Raw genomic sequence first — 21572 nt, 5'->3', positions numbered from 1 at the left:
GTTTGAGGAATCTCTCAGTGGGTCTGGATCGGGGTCTGGAGAGGGCCCTGGAGATATCATTATAACAAATACCACGTTACTGTTTAGTTATGTCTTGCCACAGAACTTGGTGACTGCAAACATTACATTATGTAACTTACGTGTTATGTGGTCCTGTTGGCCATTTTTAAGTAGGGCACAGTGCTTGTCTCTCCTCCTGATGCCTGAGATCTCTGCTGGAAATCTGAGGTTTTGTTTCTTCCTGTATGTGGCTAGTGATCCTGACTGTCAGCTGATGCCCTGATGGGGCTGTCAGCCCACAAACTTATAGATGTAGCCTATGTGTGTGTCCATGGCTTCCAATCAGAATGGGTCCGTGTCTCATAGAGAGTGGGATGGAGAGAGAACAAATACTGATTTTTATTATATTCTAGACTCAGAGGCTTACAAAGCATCATTTCTGCCATGCTCCATTATGGGGGGCAGCCATCTTTCCCCTCCCAATTTGAAGTAAAAATAAAACAGATCCACTTTTTGGTGGCAGTCATATTGTAAGAAGAACATGTAGGATGGGGTAAATATATTCAGACAAAGTACCATCTCTCAGATCACTCTGGCTACTATGGTCACATTTCTCTGCCACATAGAATGTATCCCATCCTTTGGACCCTTGATTACTGTCCTTTATAAGAGTAGGGTCAGGATTTAGGCTGGAGGGTGGGCTGGCCTCCAGAATTGCTCTCGCATGAGCCACACTTCCTGCTATCCATACCTTTGGGCTGTTGCCTGTGTTGCATTAGAACTGGGCCTCACACCAAAGCAATATAACAGAATTGCCACTGTGTGACTTCTAAGCACAGACTCTCGAAGGCTTCTGCAAAGGGTGCTGATGCATGTTTCAGAGGAAGCTAGTCACTGTGCCACTGTGATGACACTGAGCAGCACTGTGGAGAAGCCCACATGAAGTGGAACTAAGGCTTTCTGATGACAACCAGCTCTCATTTGCCAGCCAAGAAAGGGAACCACCTGGGGAGTGCATCTTCTCTGTCAGTCTAGCCATTAGTAGAAGAAGACTAAAACTTGACCCATGTCTATCACTATGCTCCAACTAAGGTCAAAATGGATCAAGGATCTAAATATTACAACAGAATCACTAAATCTGGAAGACAAAGTAGATAGAACTTTTGAAGACATAGAGGTAGGCAGAGAATTCATGAACAAAAACCAAACTGCACTGGAAGTACTTCAAAGAATCAACAATGGGGGGGAGTCCCATCTTATTTAAAAGTTTTTGAACGTTTAAAGAAATCATCAACCGAGCAAAAAGAAAACCCAGAGTGGGAAAAAAACTGTCCCTCAGACAAAGGACTTCTATCTAAAACATACAAAGAATTGACAAAAATCAGGCTCACGAAATTCAAAGACCCAATCCAAAAATGGATATCTGAGATGAATACGTATTTGTCAGTGAAGAAATACAAACAGCAAATAAATATATGAAAAAATGTTCAGCATCATTGGTCATGTGAGAAATGTGAATTAAAATAGCACTATATTCCATCTCACCCCAGATATAATGGCTATTATCAAGAAATCAATCAATTAGAAATGCTGGAGGGCCATGGGGAAAAGGAACCCTTCTCTACTGTTGGTGGCCATGTAGACGGGTGCAACCACTATAGAAATCTGTGCAGAAATTCCTTGAAAACTAGGATTAGAGGCCCCATTGGACCTAGCTATTCCCTTTCTGGGTATTTTCTAGAAGAAATAAAAACATCATACCACAGCAATATATGTGTACGTATTTATAGCAGCACTATTTGTAACAGTGGAATCTTGGAAACAACTCAGATGCCCATCAACTAAGGGATGGATACAAAAGATGTTGGTATTTCTGTACAATGCAATACTACTTCAGTATGAAATAAATCATACTCACATGTGTAAACATTGGATTGGCTCCCTAATCTAAGAAACTGGAGGAGTAAATAAAACCCAAAATGAAAAGTAAATATTGTGAAAGGGAAAGGAACTGTTCAAAAGGATAGAACAACTAGTTTGGGGGAAAGGAGAAAAGAAGGAAGAGAAAAGAAAAAATACATGTACATACACAAGATAGCTTAGATAATTATACTAATAATTTCTTTGAGTTCACTAAAGAGAACTGTTTGTGCTTATATTGTTTGATCAATTTTGCATGCCTGTATCTTATAATGTGAGTAACTACTTTGAAGGTAACAACACATAATATATTAACCATTCTCTCTTAAGAAATTCTGTATCATTGTTTTTATTGGTTTTTCTCTTTAATATTAAAAAATGAATGCTAATTATAGAAATAGACTTCAAAACAGGGACAGAGCATAAGAAAAAAGATTTTTGATGATGGAAACACCTTCCATTATCATAATCGATCTTATTAGAAATAAACTGTGCACACCAAAAGTGGAAAGTGAGTGTTCTGCTGGGTTTTGAGAGATAGCATGCTACAGGATAAAGCTTTACCTCCAGATTAAAAAATAAGGAAATCAGGCACATTTTCCAATTTGTGGTAAAGCAATTTTGAATTTCAGGTTGTTGAGACAGAAACTCCACCATGTGAGAATTTATTCTTAGACTTGGACTTGAGATTGTGTGTGTCATGGCTGGGTCCCGTAAGAGCAGAACTGTAGAGCACCGTATTTGACTGTCACACCTCAGGCTGGTTACCCATGCAAATAAGCTCCCTGCCCTGGTTGTGTTTCCTGTAGGTCATCTTCAGAGTAAGCCTAGCAGACTAATTCAGCTCTTATATTCCTATTATCTGCCAGGGGCAGGGATGTCAATGTGAGTTTGAAAGAGCAGAAGCCTCTTTTCAGTGAGACAGTTTGTTATGCTGTCAGCTACAAATATATTATTATTGCAGGTGACCAGAGTTTCTTAAAATGTCAAACAGTTCCTCAACTATTCCATGATTTCTTTTATTTTTTTATTCCCTTTGGAAAAGTACTACTGAAATGTTTGGTTATGGTATATTTCTACAGTAAACTTGTGGAATAAACATAAAAAGTTCTTCTAAAGGTAATGGGATAACTAAAGATTAGTATCAGGAGTTTATCAAACCCATTGCTTGTGGCAGCCCTCAGCCATCGTGTCTTCTATCTGCAGCCTTTGAGCCCCTCACTGTTGCCTGACATTTACTCCTTTATTGGTAAGTTAGTGTGTGTCTAGGTGTACAAGAAGCTGGAGGACTCAGGGCCAACAAGTAGCTAAGGGGTTTTGTCAGAGAAACTGAGACAAATACATAGGTATCGATGACACAGCTCCGGGATGATATGAGTGATAAATGAGGGCTTGGATATCTAAAATGGGGTGGCTTGAGAGCTCCTTTTAAAATACAGTTGAAGTGATGATTCAGTTAATGACCAATCACACATATGCCAGTCGTCGTGGAGCTGAAGACGACCTACTGCCTAAGTGATGTCGCCATTTTATCATTTATAACACACGACACGTGTGTGGTTATGGTGGTAAGAATAAACTGCCCTGCAAGTAATATAAATGTAAACATGCATAATTTCTATGTAATATGACACCTGATAATTTAAATAGCAGTTGTTGCTGATTTGTTTCTAAATAAAAGAAAATCCATTATTTTACTATGCAAAAATAATCATTGTTAACAGTTCATTGTGCAATTTTAAGTTTCTAGCTAATTATCTAGATATGATCAATCTGTTTATAAGATTTTTAAAAATAAAATCAAGATTACATCGTACAAATTCTACTGCTGTCTTTTTCCATTAATAAATACCTCTTCTTACTACTTTTAATGAATGCATGTTTTATCAGATATGATACTAATGAGCATTTAAATAGTTTCTAATTTATCCAACTATGGACTGTAATAATATAAAATTCTGTTAGCCAACTTTTTGGTGCACATTCATCATTTTTTTAAAGAGTAAAATCCTAAATGTGAAATTTTCAGATAGAAGAGAATGCATAATTTCAGAACTTCTAAGTCATTGTTTTGCAAATAGGCTGTGCCAATGAAAGGTTCATTACAGGTATATGTAATTTTGGTAGTATTGTTAGGGAGGAAAGAAACTCGTATGTGAAAGGTATAGAAAACAGTATGCATTTCCCTGCAGAGAATGTAGTATGAGAAATGAATTGAAAATGGGGTCCAGGAAATTTGACTGGAGAACAGATTCTGAGTAGCACTGGGACCAGAAATATGAATAAGAAGATTGCATAAGACTAGAATATAGAAGGTTTGAATGGCAAAGAAGGGCTTTTGCAAATTTTCCTTCAGCAAGCAATTGAGAATCACTAAAGTTTTGGAAGACAGTGACAGAATCAGAATGAAAAAAAGTCTTCACATATTATTCTCCAAGACTTTATAAAGTAGTATCGTCAGACTATTTTGGAGGACACAAATGTAGTGGCAGCAGATGACAGAACATTTTCTAAGGACAGCATATTGATGATGATTATTTGAGACACTTGGAATGTGAGGCAGGAGGCAGCATTAAAGAGCACTATGGTGTTTGGGGCCTGTACTATAATGACATTCAATGGGTTACAGGGAGCCAGTAGGTTATAAATGTTAGAAGAAAGAGTTGCTGAAAACAGAAGATGGTAATTTGTGTTTTGGACGTTGTATCAGTCAGCTTTCTATCGCTGTACTGAATACCCGAGATAGTCAATTTATAAAGTGAGAAGATTAAGTTTGATTCATAGTTTCGGAGCTTTCATCCATGGTCAGTTGTTTCCATTGCTTTTGGGCTTGTGGCAAGGTGATTCATCGTAGTAAGAGTTCATGACAGCCTGAAGCTGTTCAGCTCATGGCCAGGAAATGCAAGATGGAGCGAGAAGGGGCTGGAATCCCACTAACTGCTCCAGGGCACACCTCCAGTGACCTGAGAGCTCTCAGTAGTTCTTCCTTAAAAAGATTCTTCCACCTCCCAACAGTGTCTAGCTGGGTTCTGACGCTTTACTACAAGGACCTTTGAAGGACATGTAAAATCCAAATTATAGCAGAGATAATTGTATTTAAAGTGATGGTGGACATTCAGCTAAGACGTCCATCAGATCACAGGAAAATACCAAATTTCAACTCAGGAGAAGTAAAAAGTTTAGCTGGAATCTTCTTAGATGTTTCATTATTGAGGCAGTTTGATTGATGAAAACTGGGAAAAACAAAATTAAATATTGTAAATGTAGGTTAGCAGTGAGACTAAAATGCCACAAACCATATAAAACACATAATTATATTAAATCAAGGTACACTTTTAGAAACATTGTCTATGCTGGATTACAATTTTATTCCTCTTTTTTCCTATTGCCTATCTTTTATTTTGCATTTTATTTAAATACTGGCATGAGATATTTAAGCTTGTGTGTCTGATTTACTTCACTTAATGTTATGGAGGTCTCAGGGTGCATCCATTTTCCTATAAATATCCCAAATTTATCTTATGGCAGAGTAGTACTTCATTGTATTAAGTACTCTGTTTTCTTTATTCATTCACCTACTGATGGATATATAGGCCGTTTTCAAGATTTAGCTATTGTAAATTGTGCTGCTAGAAACATGGGCATGCTTATATCACAGTGGTGTGTTGTCTTTGACTCTTTTAGGAAGATATATAGAAGGGGAAGAGCTGAGTCCAATGAAATCTCTATTTTTAATTTTTTGAAGGAGCTCCATATTGATTTTTATAGTGATTGTACCAGGCTGGGGATTTAAAAGCTCAGTGGCACAAGCGCCTACCTGGCAAGCACAGGGTCATGAGTTCAATCTCTGGTGCCAAAAATAAAATAAAAACCCATAGTGGTTGTACCTGTTTCCATTCTCATGAACAATAACGAAGTGGTGCTTCCCCTTCATTGTGAAGCCTCTTCATTATTCATTATTGTTTGATTTCATGATTGTAGCTATTCTTTCTGGAGTAAGATGGAGTCTCAGTGCTTAGATTTATATTTCTCAAATAGCTATTTTTTTCATGTACTTGTTGACCATTTGTACTTTTTCATCAGAGTCTATTCATTTCAGATGCTCATTTTTTTGATTAGGTCTTTACATTTGAAGAGAGTCTAATTTTTGAATTTTATATTTATTCTAGATATGGTATTAGATCTTTGAGGAGTAGCTGACAAATTTTTTCCCAATTCTGTACATTGCTTCTTGACTCTGTTGGTTTTCTCCACTATATGAAAGTTTTTAAATTTGATTTGGTTCCATTTGTTGATTCTTGATGTTATTTCTTTTTTTCTTTTCTTTTTTTGGCACTGGGAATCGAACTTACAACCTCACACTTGCCAGGCAGGCACTTATGCTGCTGAGTTAAATCCCCAGCCCTGATTCTTGATATTACTTCTAATACAACTGGGGTTCTGTTCAGAAAGTCTTTGCCTGTGCCTAGATATTTCAGGGTCCCATCTTTTTTGTCTTCCTTTGTACTGTTTCTGTTTTAACATTTAAGTCTTTGATTTGTTTTAGTTCTAGTTGAGTGCATGGTTAACTTTGTCTAAGTTCAATCTTCAGCATGTGGATGACCAATTTTTTTAGCACCATTTGTTAAAGATGCTGTCTTTCTTCCAGTGAAGGGATTTGGCCCCTTTGTCAAGGAAACACGTCTAAGGGTGCCTGCAGTTGTTTCTGTGTCTTCTATTCTCTTCCATTGATCCATTAATCTTTTTTTTTTAACCAAAATGTGAAATTTTTAAAAATCACTATAGCTTTGTAGTATAACTTGAAGTTTGGGGTTGTAATGCCTCCTGCCTGCCTTTGTTGCCCAGAACTGTTTTCTTGTTCTATGTCTCTTCTGTATGAATTTTAGTTCTGTGAAGAATTCTATTGGTATTTTTATTGGGAGTGTGTTAAATTTATGTAGCAGTTTTGGAAGATGATCATTTTAACTACCTGGTTCTGCTTATCCAGGAGCAGGTTATCTTTTCATTTTCTGATGTCTTCTTAAATCTCCCTTTTCATCGTAGAGGTCTTTCCCTTGTTTAGATTAATTCCAAAGTATTTCTTGATGCTATTTATAAAAGTATTGTTTCCCCCATTTCTCTTTAGCAAGTTTATTATTTGTGTATAGGAATGCTATTGATCTTTGAGTGCTGACTTTGTGTACTGCTATGCTATTGAATGTGGTTTTTCTAGAAACATTTTGGTGGAGTTTTGGGGGTCTTCTACATAGAAGATCATGCAATGTGTGAATGTGATTTATCTTCTTTTTTTTCCCTGCCTACATCCCTTTTCTTCTTTTCTCTTGTCTAACTTCACTGGTTAATATTTTGAGAACTATACAGAAGTGATGATAGCAGACATATTTTTCTTGTTCCTGATTTCAGAGGGAAAGCTTTCAGTTTCTCTCCATTTAGTGTGATGTTAGCTATTGATTTGTCATAGATGACTTTTGTTAGGTTGAGATAAACACTTTACCCATTTTCTTCAAGGCCAACGTGATATTTTATCACTCTACTCAGACTATCAGGCAGTTTAAAACTTGTAAGTTGTTTATTTCTCAATTTTTCATTTAACATTTTGGGGTGACAGTTGACTGCAGATAGTGGAAACCTATGGAAAGATAAACCATGAGTTGGGCAGGGGTGGTGGATGGATATTGTACTTATAATAGTTGGCGTTTCCAAAGAAGACAGTAGAAAATTATATATAGAAAAATGATGATATAAAAAGTAGTTGAAGAGAAAGCCAAAATTAAAAAAAATTTGTTGATAATTATAAACTCATAGATCTGTAAATCTCAGTGAAACTCAAGCCAATAAACATGAAGAAAAACATGTAAAAGTAGGATATATTAAAAATCGCTCAGAGAGTATCTTAAGAACGTCCATAAGAAAAGACATGTTACCTACAGAAGAACAAAGACAAGGAGATTATAGCAGGCTTTTTTTTTTTTTCAAAAAGCAATGTAAATAAGAAGTGAAGGAGCAGTTATTAAAGTGCTGGTGGAAAATTGTTAGCAAAGGATTCTATGCCCACTGAAAATATCTTTCAAAATTTAAGGCAGAAGTGAAGAGTTTAATATATAAGGTTACTTATACATTGATTTTAAAATAATGCAGTACGAATTGGTAACATATATAAAGTGAAATGTATAGCAAAAAGAAAAGGCACAAGTGTTGGAAGAGAAGTAAAAATATAGCAATGTAAGTTTCATATACTATATATGAAATGGTATAAAATAAGTGAAGTGCATATAAATTCCCAGATGGAAAGAAAAATATTGCCAGATGGGATCAGAAGAAAGCAAACCTGAAGCCATATCTTGCTAACAAGAAATACTCTTGAAATGTAAAGACACAAACAAGTTAAAAGTAAAGGAGGGAGCATAATTTTCATGCTAACATTTGTTGAAACAAAGAGTGGCTGCATTATTATTGTATGTTAGAGAAAGTAAATTTTAGAGAAAAGAATATTACCAGGGTGAGAGATGGTTATTTCTTAAAGATCAAGTTTGTATTACTTAAAAAAATAGTACCATGCATTGAAAATCAAATATGAGAAAACAATGCTCTATGTGACCGAGAACCAGAGAGTAATAGGGGCAACTAGACCGGTATTTGTGGATAGGTTGGAAACACAGGCTTTAACAGCTAAAGGAATACAATTAGAGATCAAGTCTAGGAGAGAAGGTTTGGAACCACTTAGGTAAATAGCAGGTTGTGTGTCCTCCCCGCCCCAAAACCAAGGGTCTTGGTGAGACCCAAAAATGTACAGTGTACCCTGGGGAAGTGAAAGGGGAGGGAGAGTCTTAAAAAAGATGGCAGAAGATATTGTTAATAGTGTATCAGGATTTAAAACCCACATTACTCACACCACTCTGCTTAGATAGATTTTATTCTGTCCCAGTTTGTCTACTTGCATTAGATTTGAGGGCACAGATAGCTATCCCAAAACAGGATATAGCACAGTAATCATCTTTAATTTCCTGTTAATTTAATCTGGATCCCTGTATGACTTACACTATTTTATCATGACTGAGCTTAGTTAAATCTGGTTTGTTTGATTGCTGTTTGGTATCAATAGATTTTATTCAAAACTAATATGATTGATAGTATTAAGTCTGAGAATATAGGCAACTACACTAAAGATAACAAGACTCACTATGATATACATTCTGGTTTGATTACTGCCTGTTTTTGAAGTTTTATACTATATACAAAGTTGTGTTTTTATTAATACTGTTAGGTACTGATATATTCAATTATACTATGTCTGATGATATAGCCAATTCTATTGGAGATAACAAGAAACAACACAGGAAGTATGGTAGAACTCCTTGTACAATGGTCTTATATGTCTTTTTTGTTTCATGTGTTTGTAGGAATATGTTTTGTTTTGTCTTGCTTTGTTTTGCTTTTCCCTCTAATATAGAAAGGATAGAAATATATGTTAAGACTCATGGATGTGTAGAATCTATAAACAGTTTATGAGAACTGATCTTATGACACATGATGAAATGAACAAATACTTTGAAGAAAAAGAGACACTAAAATGCACAGTGCTGACCCTGGAGTGTCATAATGTGACACGCAGCAACAGTATTATTCTTTGTTCAGAATGATATTAGCCTGCTTTGGTTTGTTCAATCTCAACATAATTGAAGATATTGATAACTGCATGTATGTTTAAGTGTATAGGATTGATAACCATATTACTAAGTTTTTGTTGGATAATTGGACAGAACTGGTTGCAGTCTCACTGTTTGAATCCCTACTTTATATGCTCCACTTTAGTATCTTGAATAACTATTTATAAGAGGACAATCTGTAATCATCAACTAGTGATTTCTTACTGTTTATTTTTTTCTTTGAAAGTATGTATTATTTATACCTGTTTTCTGTTTTGTTTAGTATTTCTTTAAATAAAATTAAAAAAAAAAGAAATAGTACCAAGGTAAAAATCCTCATTATTTTTTAAGATAATTGGATAGGACATTTCACCAAGGGGAGATAATTTTTCTAACTTGTCTGACTTACAGTTCAACTTATACAATCAACTTATATGATGGAAAATACAGAGACGCCTGGTTTCATGGTGAACTGGTTCAACATCTCAAATATATCATAAGGAATCAGGTTATTTCCATATTTTTGCCCTGCCATACCCAGGACATCAACGTGGCCCTCAGACTTTCTCTCCCATAAATACAAGATGCTGCCATCACTCTAGGAATCATATCCATATACCCAAGGAGTAAAAGGAATAATTTCTTTCCAATTACCCTCCTGTAGACTTTACAATATCAGAGCACTTGCCTACCTATAAACTAAACCAAACACTGGCAAGAAACGTGGTACTACTATGACTGACTTGTATAAGTAATTTGTAGTCTTTTCCTGTAAAGGAGACAGATGGCAAGTTTTACAGTTTTTCAGGCCATATGACCACAACTACTCATTTCAGCTACTTTAACATGAAAACATCCACTGACTATACATAAATGAATGTAATGTTTGTAGCACCTTTTTATTTACAAAAGCAAAGGGCAAGATTTGCCATATGAACAAGTTTGCTGACCTTGGACTTAGATTAATTGGCTGAAGTGGGTAGGATACTTCAAAATTCACGGTCTCTGCAATAGAATTGGAAAGGATGGCTGTTGGACAAACACTCAGCAGCATCTGCCACATACTGTGTTCCCTTATCCGCCACAGTATCTGGCGGTTACAGGTGCTCAGTAGAGGTTGAGTGAATGGTGACTGACTTATGTAGTAATATGGTAAGAGCACATTTGCAGACCACTTTAAGCTCTGATAGTTTGGGGCTCTGGGAATTGTTTTTACTACTTCTCACCTCTTTGCCTTAGGGTCTTGCAAATCCTTGAGATAATACTTGCTCTCCTTTGCATGGCACATCATAGGTGATCTGGAAAGAAATCAGGTGAGGAAGAGAGATCATGAAGCCAAAGTCACATACCTTCTTCCCTAGGATGACATCATTTACTTACTCAACTCCCTACATGAAAACTTCAAGAGGTAGAAGCAACATAAATAATAAATTTGAAAGGAAAAAGATCAGTCATGGTGCTATATGTCAGATAAGCTGAATTACAATGTTAAGAAAAGAGAGAATGGGAGCCTATTTTAAAAAATGTAGACTTGTTTTTCTTCTTTCCTCAGTAAACACAGTCCTGTTATTCTTTTTTTTAAATTTTATTTTAAAGAAAATAAAATCAAACAAAATAAATTGGAATAAAGCCAATCAAAACAAAACAGTGAAAGTGATACAGGACTTCGAAACAGGGTAACAGGGAATCAACAATGGCTGCCATAATGCCTTTTGGTATCTTCAAAATTGCTGCCCATAATAAAATCAAACAAAACAGAACAGAATAAAACGAATCAAAACAACATTGAATAAAACAAAATAATCAAATGAATTTAAAAAAAACCAATGAGAACAATATTGGATTTCAAAACCAAGACAGAGGGATATCTCTTTTATTGCATATTGTTATCCTCCCAGTAGATGCTCAGACTGCCAGGTTTAGGCCTGCAAAGTCAATCAAATGATTCAAGCATTAAGTTGTGTTTTGTACCTCAGTTGCTAACAGCTCAGATTGCATTACTCTGAATCAGCTGGTTGCTTACAGGGTGTGGTGAGAGGTGTTTTTGTCTTCCTGCCCGCACACTGGCTGGCTCACGGAAAGGATGAATTGGCTTCCTGTTTCTCCTTCCAGTCCCACATGGCTTGTGCCGGCTCATGGGAAGGGTGAATTGATTTCTTGTTACTCCTCCTGGGACCTGCATGGCTTCTACTGGCTCATAGGAAGGACAGATTGGCTTCTTGTTTCTCCTCCCAGAGTCCTGTTAGTTCTGTTATTCCATTTTTCTGAACTGAATGTGTACATGCTGTGAAAATACGTGTGTGCTCCTGCTTAGATGATCCACTTCGTGGTATTGAATCCTGGCTCATTTCATCATTTATTAGATATATGTCCTCACACCAGCTGCCCTATTCTTCAGTTTCTTCACCAGTTAGATGGGGATCATACAGCAACTTTTTACATAGTTGCTGTGATGATTTAAGTACCTGGAATATAGAAAATACTCCATAAACCTTACTTATTTGCTTGCTTATATCTGATTGATTTCTACCCAGGGACTTGTCTAAGTCATTTGTGGTTTTATTTCAATGAGTGTGTTCTGTAAGCTTTGCATGTTGTATCTCAGCTCTAAGCACTTTTTAATATACCATACAATGCTGGATATGAACTTGTTGAGTTAACCAACATACAAACTTTGTCTTTATATTTCACATAACAGCAGTCTTGGGGGAGGAGACTGCATAAACTTTCAAAATCCTTCTCTCTTTAGCATAAATTGATCCTAGAATGTAAGTTCCAAGGATCTAACATATTTTTATTTCTAGTCTCCAAAGGTCAGGCATAATGCTATGATGAGTTATGTCCCTCTTCTGCCCTAAACTCCAGTGGTAAAGTGCTAATCCCTGATGGGCGATAAGCCTGTGAGGAGGTGATAAAGGTTAATTTGAGTCAGACAGTGGAACCCTAATTTGCTAATTTGCTACTACTAACCAAAATGTCCTTCCTATTTGGCATATGAGGACATGGTGAGACAGTGGCCACTTACATGCCAGGAAGAGAACCCTCCCCAGAAACCAAGCTGGCAGGTACCTTGATCTTTGACTTTTAGCCTCCTGAATGCTGAGAAAACCCAGCCAGTCTGTAGTAGTTTGTTGTAGCAAACTAACACAAAGAGATAAAAACATTAAAAAAAATGTTATGTGGTCCTGAATAATTTCAAGATTATTCAGAGCTATAGCAACACATGAATAACATAGTCCTATGCTCGTTACATGAATAATTTTGATTTTTCTTCTGTCACACACCAGTGAGGTCCAAAAATTGAATCCTTGCTTTATTCAAACTCCCCAACCCCATCTCTCCTCTACTATGGGTACTGATGAAGAGAAATGTGGTCAAAAGCCAGTGAGGACTATTGTTGGCAGGATATGAGGTAAAGGAAGAGCCTGGGAAGTTTACATTTTGGCTTTTAGTTTTGGAAGGGTTGGCTTTAGTAGCTGTTCCTTCATGGAATGCGGCCAGACTGCTGGTGAGGGGTGGGAGAAGAATAGGCAGCAATAACCCAAGACCCCTGACCACTCAGGCAGCTCTGCATCTACTGAGAGGAGAGGCTGAGGGCCTCTTTGCACAGAGGAGGAGGGATGGTCTTTCTAGAAAGCGAGCTTGCATGAGACCCAGCCAGAGATTCAGGTGTAGTGCGTTCCTCAGTACACCAAATGTTTTCCTGTTATCATGGTTGTAGTTTAGTGCCTTTAACTTGGAGGGGAGGCAGTTTTCCTCTGCCAGAAAGGAAAGGAAAAGAGAGAAGAGGAGAGGAGAGGAGAGGAGAGGAGAGGAGAGAGGGGGGGGGGGAGGGAAGGGAAGGGGAAAGGATGGATTGTGATATGGTATTTTACCAAGCTAGGGCCAGGAAAAAAAACAAAACATAATGATGACAACAAAAAAAACCTCCCTTGCCTCTCTTTCCAGGCAGTACATAAATGATGCTTTGTAGTTTTGTTTGTGTTGTCCCTAGAGACTGTTCAGAAGGCTTCTCTGCAGCCCAGCACTGATGTGGAATTTGATTTTTATGATCACAATCATCTTGCAAACTCTCCTTGTAGACCTGTTATTACTTCCCAGTGTGCTTGTCTTGGGTTGAGAATGTTGTGTTGTTAGGAAGTCCTCAGACCGTCTGAAAAGTGATTGCTTAAACTGGCTTTTAAAATTTCAAGCTCATATATTTGTGTAGCTCTGTCCCTAAAGCATAGCCTTTTACCTTTCTGGATTTTTCACTCGTGACAGGTAGAGATAGTAACTGCCCATCCATGAAGAATTTCTAGTAGCTTGACCTATGACGTGTCCTTCCTAGCTGGAGAATTTAGGAGAGGATTCTCATTTCCTAGTCTAATTGTGCTGTTTGCAAAACTGAGACCTAACAATTAGAACCTGGATGCTTTACAGATCCATTCGCTGGCACTAAGGGAGCCGGTGCTGTTCCTATGGGTTAGTGTCTTTCGGTGTCCTCTGATGGTGAATTTGTCACTGTTGAGAAGGAACGCGAGCCAGTCTTGAAGGGCAGTCTTTCAGAGCAGTTGTTAGTGAGTCTAACTGAATGCTTTTTGTCACTGAGTCCTAAGTACTAATTCTTTAAAACGCAAGCAGCTTCACAGTCTCTGTCTAGGTGTTGGATCCTTCATAAGCAGTGATCCAGGCAGAAGAAAACCCTTAGAGTATGTAATGGGAAGCTCTGTAGGGCTCTGCCCATGGTGCGTTCTCTCAGACATGAGAGGTGACTGCGCCTCATGCCTGGCTCTGGACACGGAGCCTGACAAGAAAGAGCCATCTGCAGTGGCCACACTGCCTCCCGACTGGGCCCGGCAGTTGGCAGCAGAGCAGCCCAGGGGGCGTGAAGACGCTTGCGGGCTGTCAGCTGTGCGCCTCCTGCTCAGTGTGGAGAAGGCTGAAAGAGGAACTTGTGCAAAGAAGTCCAGATGATGAAACAAAGCCATGTGAGCAGCGATTCACTTTTAGTATATTTCACTTTAAATTCTATCTTAAATGCACTTTATGCCAAATTGTGGGAGGTGATGAAATCACCCAAATTTGAAATCTGAGGATTGTTCATAAGCATAGCTGCCCATTTGGGATTGCATCAATTTGAGGTCATGTTTTCTTTTTCTAATTCTGGTGCAGTGAAAAACATTGACCATGCCGCAGATCTCAAGGCTGATGTCACTAATCCACTAAATTTTTGTTTTGTTTTGTTTTGGTGTGGCCTTAAATGAAATGAGAAAATGATTCCAGAGCGAGGAGAGCATGCTTTCCCCCCAGTTTAGTCAGATAACCCAGAGTAGTGGGAAGAGCACACTCAGGGCCCCTGAAGCCCCTTATGTTCTAGTGCTCTCCCTCAAGGCACCTGAAAAACTTCTGCTGAGCTTCACTTTCTTTGCTCATTGAGAGTCAGACACCAGAGAGCCCATCTCCAACCTGATTAGGGAGCCCCTCAGGCCTTAGCAGGGTGCAGATAGGGCTTCCTGTAGGCAGCTCCTAGAGCAGAGCCCAGCTTTGCTTGAGTGGCCACCAAGCCAGGGCACGGAGCAGACCCTCTGAAAAAGGGTCAACTGCGGGCCTCACAGAGCTGCTTTGCCTGCCCTTTTTTGTGCTTTGGAGAAGCTGAGATGGGGTATGGGGCAACTGTTTCCTCTGTTGGTCTCACAGTTAGGGCACAGTCAGAATATCTCTGTGGAGCCCTTTCATGTTAAGTAAAGCTTTTGCTCAATTTCAAAATGGAGCTGACTTCAGACCAAATCCAAATCTTTTGTCCGCAGTGCACATATCATTCATTTTACTACGAGGATCTTGGGAAAAATGTATAAAAATGAATTCTTTTTAAGATACACATATACTGTGTTTTAGAAAAGTAAACAGTTGGTTTTTAGACATTTGTGAAGCCTAATACCTGCTTCTCTCCCCATCCCCCAAACCTTGAAAGTGTGTGCCAGGTTTGGGGGTGGGGCCTTAGTTCTGGGGTGTGCTCTGTAAACCTCAGACCAGCCCCACTGGCTGCCAGAGACCCAGGACTCGGATCCACACACATGCTGTGACCCTAACAGACCCTGCAGGAAAACAGAAGTTTTGCTGTCAGCACTGAGCAGTTGCTCAGAATCCCTCGTACAGCTGTGGCCTGCTTTGTTGGAAACTGCAGCGTGACCTGATCCTTTAAGCTCTTTCCTCCTTATAGGTATTATAAATAACAACTGGTCTGTGGAGCGTGGTACCTGCCAGAAGCGCCTGAGATCTGCATTCCACACTCAAAGCACCCCATGTTTTAATAATCCTAATTTCGTCACCAGCTACAGGAGAGCAAAAACATGAAATTTGAAAGCAAAGTTGCTTCTTTATGATGAAGAAAATCCAAACTGAGGAATACAAGTTCCTGTACAGCCTCAGGTTTCTTAGATTTTCTGAGAAAGCAAGCACTGAGTAAATAGGTCCAGATTCTTCAGATCTTCCAAGTTCCACAGTCAAGTCAGAATCTGAATTCAGGCAGCAGCAGTTGAGAGCTGGAATTCTGACCTGCCACCTTGGCTTGGAAACTTATGATGCCTTTTGGTTTCCCTTTGCTAGAAACTAAGAGACTTAAATTGCACCTTTTGGTTTCTGCGTCTGGATTCTAGAAATTGCTATCTTTCAGAATCTCTAGAATAGGAGAAGGGGAGATTCTGAGAGGAGAGAGCCAGGGGCTAGGTGACCTCCTGCTGGTTTTATTTTTCCTCTTTCCATGCTCATGTTCTAGCCAATGGAGCGCACCAGTCCACGCGTGCAATCCACAGAATGTGAATGTCTGTTAATAGTGTGGTTCTTTTCACTAAAAGAACTGAACGAGGAGTCTCTACCTTCTGGGCGGGTTCTATAACTTACTCCTTACAGCTTGGCTTGCTTTTAGCTTGCCTGCTTCTGTCTTTCCATCCTTTCATCCTTCCTTCCTTCCTTTTTCTTTTGTCTTCCTACTTATGTTCAGTCTTTTCTTTAATCTGTTGAGTATTAGATGGGCTTCCTTTATTCGGTATTTTCAGATTTTTTTTCTAAAAAAGTGAATACTCTGTGGCATTTTAAGAACTTTCACATTGTTATGCAACTATCACCCCCATCCACCTCCAAACCTTTCTTACTACCTCAAATTGAAACTTCTATATCCATTAAATAGTATGCCTCCCCCCTCCCCTCTCACAAGCCACAGGCTACCAGTTTTCATTCTCTATGAATTTGACCACTCCAAGTATTCATTCAAGTACAGTCTTCTTTTTAAATTTTATTTTAAAAAACAGAAAAAAAGGATAGAAGTGTTACAGAATTTCAAAAAAGAAAAAAGGGAATTAGCACTAGTTAATATATTGCATATTGCTATCTCAGAATTAGTTCAGTTTACAAAATCTAGACACAAAAGTGATCAGTCAGTGACAGTCTTTTAATGAACTAAGAGAGATTAGAAGTATAGTTATCTATCTAGCATACATATACATACATAGATTTATATGTTTAACAACATATATATAATCTTTTCCTGTCTTCCTTTTTTCCTTTCCCCTATCCCAGTAGTTCTGTCTTTTTTGAGCATCAAGTGCAGTCTTGCAGTGTCTGTTCTTTGGTGACTGGTACTTACTCAAGTACCACAAAGTTTATCCATGTTGTAGTGTGTCCGGAGCTTCCTTCGTGTCTAAGGATGAGTATTATTCCATTGTATGTCCACACTACATTTGTCTTGTTCATTTATCCATTAGTGGACATTTGTGTACCTTTTGAATATTGTGAATAACAAATCTGTGGACATTTGTGTGTAAGTATTTGTTCAAATCACTGCTTTCAGTTCCTTCAGAGTGTATACCCAGAAGTGGCATTACTACGTGATGTGATAATTCCATGGTTTTGTTGTTGTTTTGTGAGAAACTACCATCTTGCTTTCTGCAGTAGCTGTTCTATTTTGGTTTCTCACCAGTAATGCATAGGTTCTAATTGCTCCACATGCTTACCAACACTTAGGATTTTCTGTTTTTCCCTTGGGATGGAGGTGGGGGCTAGGAATCCTCAATGTGTATGAAGTAACATCATGATTTGATTAGTCTTTCCCTTTTTGATTACCAGTAGTGTGGAGCATCTTTTCATGTGCATATTGGTCTTCAGTGTATCTTTTTAAAAGAAATATTTGTATCAAATAATATATTGATATTCAAAAATAATTCCTTTCAGAATGTGACATTAATTATGTGTATTTTTAGCTTTATTGAGGTATAACTGACAAACAGAATTGGGTGTATTTAAACTGTACAAAATGATTTTAAATGTATATATTGTGAACTAATTATCAAAATCAGATTAATTAGCACATCCTTCAACTCATATAGTTCCATTTTAAAATTTTTTTTTGCCAGAAATAAAGAAATAATTTTAAGAAATACTCCTTTAGCAAATTTCGGATAAATGGTACAGTGTCATAACTATAGTTGCTGCCTAGCACCTTAGATCTTCAGAATTTGCTCATGACTGAAAATTCATACTGCTTGACCAACAGCTCGTCATCCCCCTGCATAGCCACCAAGGAGCAGCAGCAACACTGAATCGAATTACTGCAAAGGAGAGAGGTAAAAGGTTGGCGCTATGGTTTTGTTTTATTTTTCTTTAAAATATAAGTGAAACAGTGTGCAGATAAAGTGTTATGTAATAGTCTTTGTATATAATATTTCTCAACAAACTAATGATGTGCCCTGATACTGAGACTCCTATGAAATTAAAAAATAAACTCTTAAAAATGTCTATGCAAGTCATTTGCTGTTTTTAATTAATTGGGTTTTTTTTTATTGTTTGTTGAGTTATAAGTGTTACTTTTATAATCTGGATACCGATGCTGTCTCATATACAAGACTTACAAGTATTTTTCCTAAACCATGAGTTGTTTTTACATTCTGTCTCTGGCATGCATTGATACACAACAATTTTGAATGTTGATGATGTCCAGTTTATTTGTTTTTTCTTTCATTGTTGCCTGTGCTTTTGCTAAGGAATCATTGCCAAATTATGTTTAAATATTTTAAAAGTATAGTTTTTTCCTCTGTAACACCACAAAAACCAACATAAAAAGCCTTCTGAGGGAATTTTGCTTTGAGATGTTTCTTTTTCACTTGTGTGGAGAGGAATCGTTATATTATTTCAGAATTGGTGGATTTCGGTTTCACTCGCTCTTGGGTCCTCATCTGTTGTTCTCAAGGGAATTCGAAAGGCTCATTTATAGATAAAGAGGAAAGAGAATAAGACTTAGTCTCAAAATATCCTAAATCATTTTTTATTATAGTGGCCTGGGATAGAAATGACAGACTTCGGAGGGCCCTTTGGCAAGCATGGCTTGCAGAGAGTGTGTCATACGAACCTAGAATGTCATTTGTCTGAGAAGGTTGAGCGCTGTTGTCTAAAGTCCCCTTTTTCCTGCAGGCTGGAAAGAAGTTGGGAATTGCCTGGTCCGTGGGGTAGATCACTAGGAAATTGATTCACAGTCTCCGCCTCCCAAGCCGAAAGGGTTAGCCCCTATCTAGATCATCACAAAATGTGTAATCCCTTTTGTAAATACCGATTTCTTTTTAGGAAACTATTTCTTCTATTTTTATTAAGTACTGAGAAGACCCTTATAATTAGAAAGCCCCTTACCCACTTGGCAATTTCTCACTCTTCACTCAACGTTATTTCTCAGTGACCTTGTGTGTATAAAATCTCCACTAGAAGCAGCCCCACATTCAAAATATTATAGATACTGCTTTGGATAAAAAAGAGTAAATGGTTGGTACATCATAAATTCATACAGTTGCACATGGAGGAAAAATTAAATACAGAGAGTGCTTCAAGGACATTCTTTGCACCTAATGGTTCCTGAAGAAGGTGTTTTAAGTGGTGTGCATGTTTTTAGTTTTTCTCATTACTTATGTCACACCGTGTATTTCTGAGCCGTGGGACTGCTGTTTGCTTTAGACATTTAGGGTTGCGTTAAGTGAGTATTTGTTTCTCTCCCCAGCATGTATGCAGATGGGAGGGTGGCTTTTATGCTTTGCTTCTGGTCTGAAGAGTGGTTTTAAGTGCCAGTAATTGTCCCTTTGCTGCTGCTTGTGCAGGATCCTGATTTGGGGATACACAGAGCTGTGGGTGTTCAGATTTTTGCACTTTTAAAACATTGAATGATGGCACGTTACGCCCAGGCAGCCCTTTGAAGATGAAATGAGAGATGCAGAGAAATGAGTCCGTCTTCTGCTTGTCTTGCATAGCAGCCCTGAGATCAATTGAATAGCTTTGCTGAGGGTGAAGACTGATGGCAATATTTCGCAAATATGCTGACAACATTTAGACTACTGAAATCTCATTTGGTTGTTAGTCTTCAGAAATCATAGTCTATTCATGGGGCCTGAGGTGCAAGGTAATCAGAAGCCAGCTTCTTGGTGTTGCATGTACTTTAAAAGTCATAATTTCCTCAGGAGCTAGAAAACGCCTTTAATCGGTAGCATCCTGTCTTAACTCTGCTCGGGCCCTCGTGACCTCTCTTGGTTGCTTCTCTCCTGATGTACTTCTTTATCGGGGCTCCGGGGACACATGGGTGAGCCTGAGAGAAAGGGAGACGACAAAGAGGAGCAGAAGTCAGAGTCAACAACCCAGGTCCTGCTTCCACCTCAGCTGGCACTGGGGAAAAGTGTCTTCAGCTGGCACAGGGACTATGGGCACCAGGCTCTGCTTGTTTTCCGTGGAAATCCTGGATGTAACAGAGACTGATGCCATTCAGGCAGTGAATGGGAAGCTGCTTTTATGGGGAGGCTTTTTGGCACTGTGTCCAACATACACTCCAGTCAATCATGGTAAAGGGCCTAATAACAGATGTGGTCATTAAGCCTGAAGAACTCTGTCTCTGCTTTTTCATTTTTATCTTAGAGAATAACAAAGTGTCTAATTAAATCTCCAACCACACTGATTTTTGAGCGGGGCATAGGAGTGTTGTCTGGAATCATGTATGTGCAAAGGCCATCTTCAGAAGTCCTTTTCGGAAGTCACAGATACTGCTGTGGGAAGGTTGGGTCTCTTTGGTTGGGACATATATTGCCTTTCTGGGCTTTGCTTTCCAATACTGCACCATATACTGTTGCCTGGTCACAGCTGGATTCCTTTAAGAACTTTGGATAGAAATAGTTTTACCTTTTATGTGCCTGTATGAAGAACACAACATATATCTAGACTTGTTACATTCAAATTAGATTGCTTATAGCAAGAAATTATCTTCAGCTTTCAGTCTTAGAATGTTTTCAGATAACTTGAAACAACAGTAAATGACCATATTTTAATAAGATAAATTATCTTGGAAAAATTAATTACATCTGAAAAGATCTGACTGTGGGCTGTTTCTAAGGCAAAAGTCTTTGCTAAGTTTGTCTTATTTTTAAATGATGAACATGAGTCTGGCTCGTCATTAAAGGAAACTAAGGATTTAATTAGTTGGGATGAGTAGAATCTTTTCCCTTGAACTCTGCCTGCATGGCAAAGAGCAGGTTCTGTGTGAATAGACGGCTCTCAGCAATGAGCCGAGCGCTCTGCTTGGGTCTGACAGGGCTCTGTGTACACAGTTCCATTGGATGGTGTGGGTTTGGAAGGCACATTTGTATCAAGATGGTTTGTTTGTTTGTTTGTTTCTAATCCAGTGTGATCATGCGTCCATTTTGTAAAATTGATTCATTATCTTGTCTCCACATGCAAATTTTGAGTTTTCAGAATATGTCCAAGATATTGTCTTGGTTGAGTAGATTCTTATTTTATCTCTCTGAACCTGGCCCATGAAATAGATTACTCAGAGCAGAACTAAGATTTAATTTTAATAGTTATATTAATAAAACATAAACACCTTAAAGAAGAAAAACTGCTTATTTTAAATTTGTATACATATACATATAAGGGCAATGCTAACCTTAATGACACTTCATATTTGTTTACTCATATGAAATCTAGTATTTATAATTCAATTTTTAT

At 38.1% G+C, this 21572-nt stretch overlaps 1 protein-coding gene across 6 annotated transcripts in view; it reads left to right on the top strand.

The window, feature by feature from the left end:
* Window positions 1-21572, top strand: part of Megf10 (multiple EGF like domains 10) — a 169308-nt gene that overhangs the window by 16546 nt on the left and 131190 nt on the right. The window contains exon 1 of one of the 6 annotated variants that reach the window (XM_063232422.1): window positions 18078-18166. The exons of the other annotated variants lie outside the window; for them this stretch is intronic. The gene's annotated coding sequence lies outside the window, so the exon portion shown is untranslated. Of the gene's footprint in view, window positions 1-18077; window positions 18167-21572 lie in introns of those variants that run through there. 6 annotated transcript variants of the gene reach the window in all.

This window comes from Cavia porcellus, unplaced genomic scaffold, assembly GCF_034190915.1.
Source record: "Cavia porcellus strain 051 isolate PalLab524CR breed Dunkin Hartley unplaced genomic scaffold, mCavPor4.1 scaffold_21, whole genome shotgun sequence".
Lineage (NCBI taxonomy): Eukaryota > Metazoa > Chordata > Mammalia > Rodentia > Caviidae > Cavia > Cavia porcellus.
The sequence above is the reverse complement of the archived record's forward strand: the minus strand, read 5'-3'. Positions and strand labels throughout refer to the sequence as shown.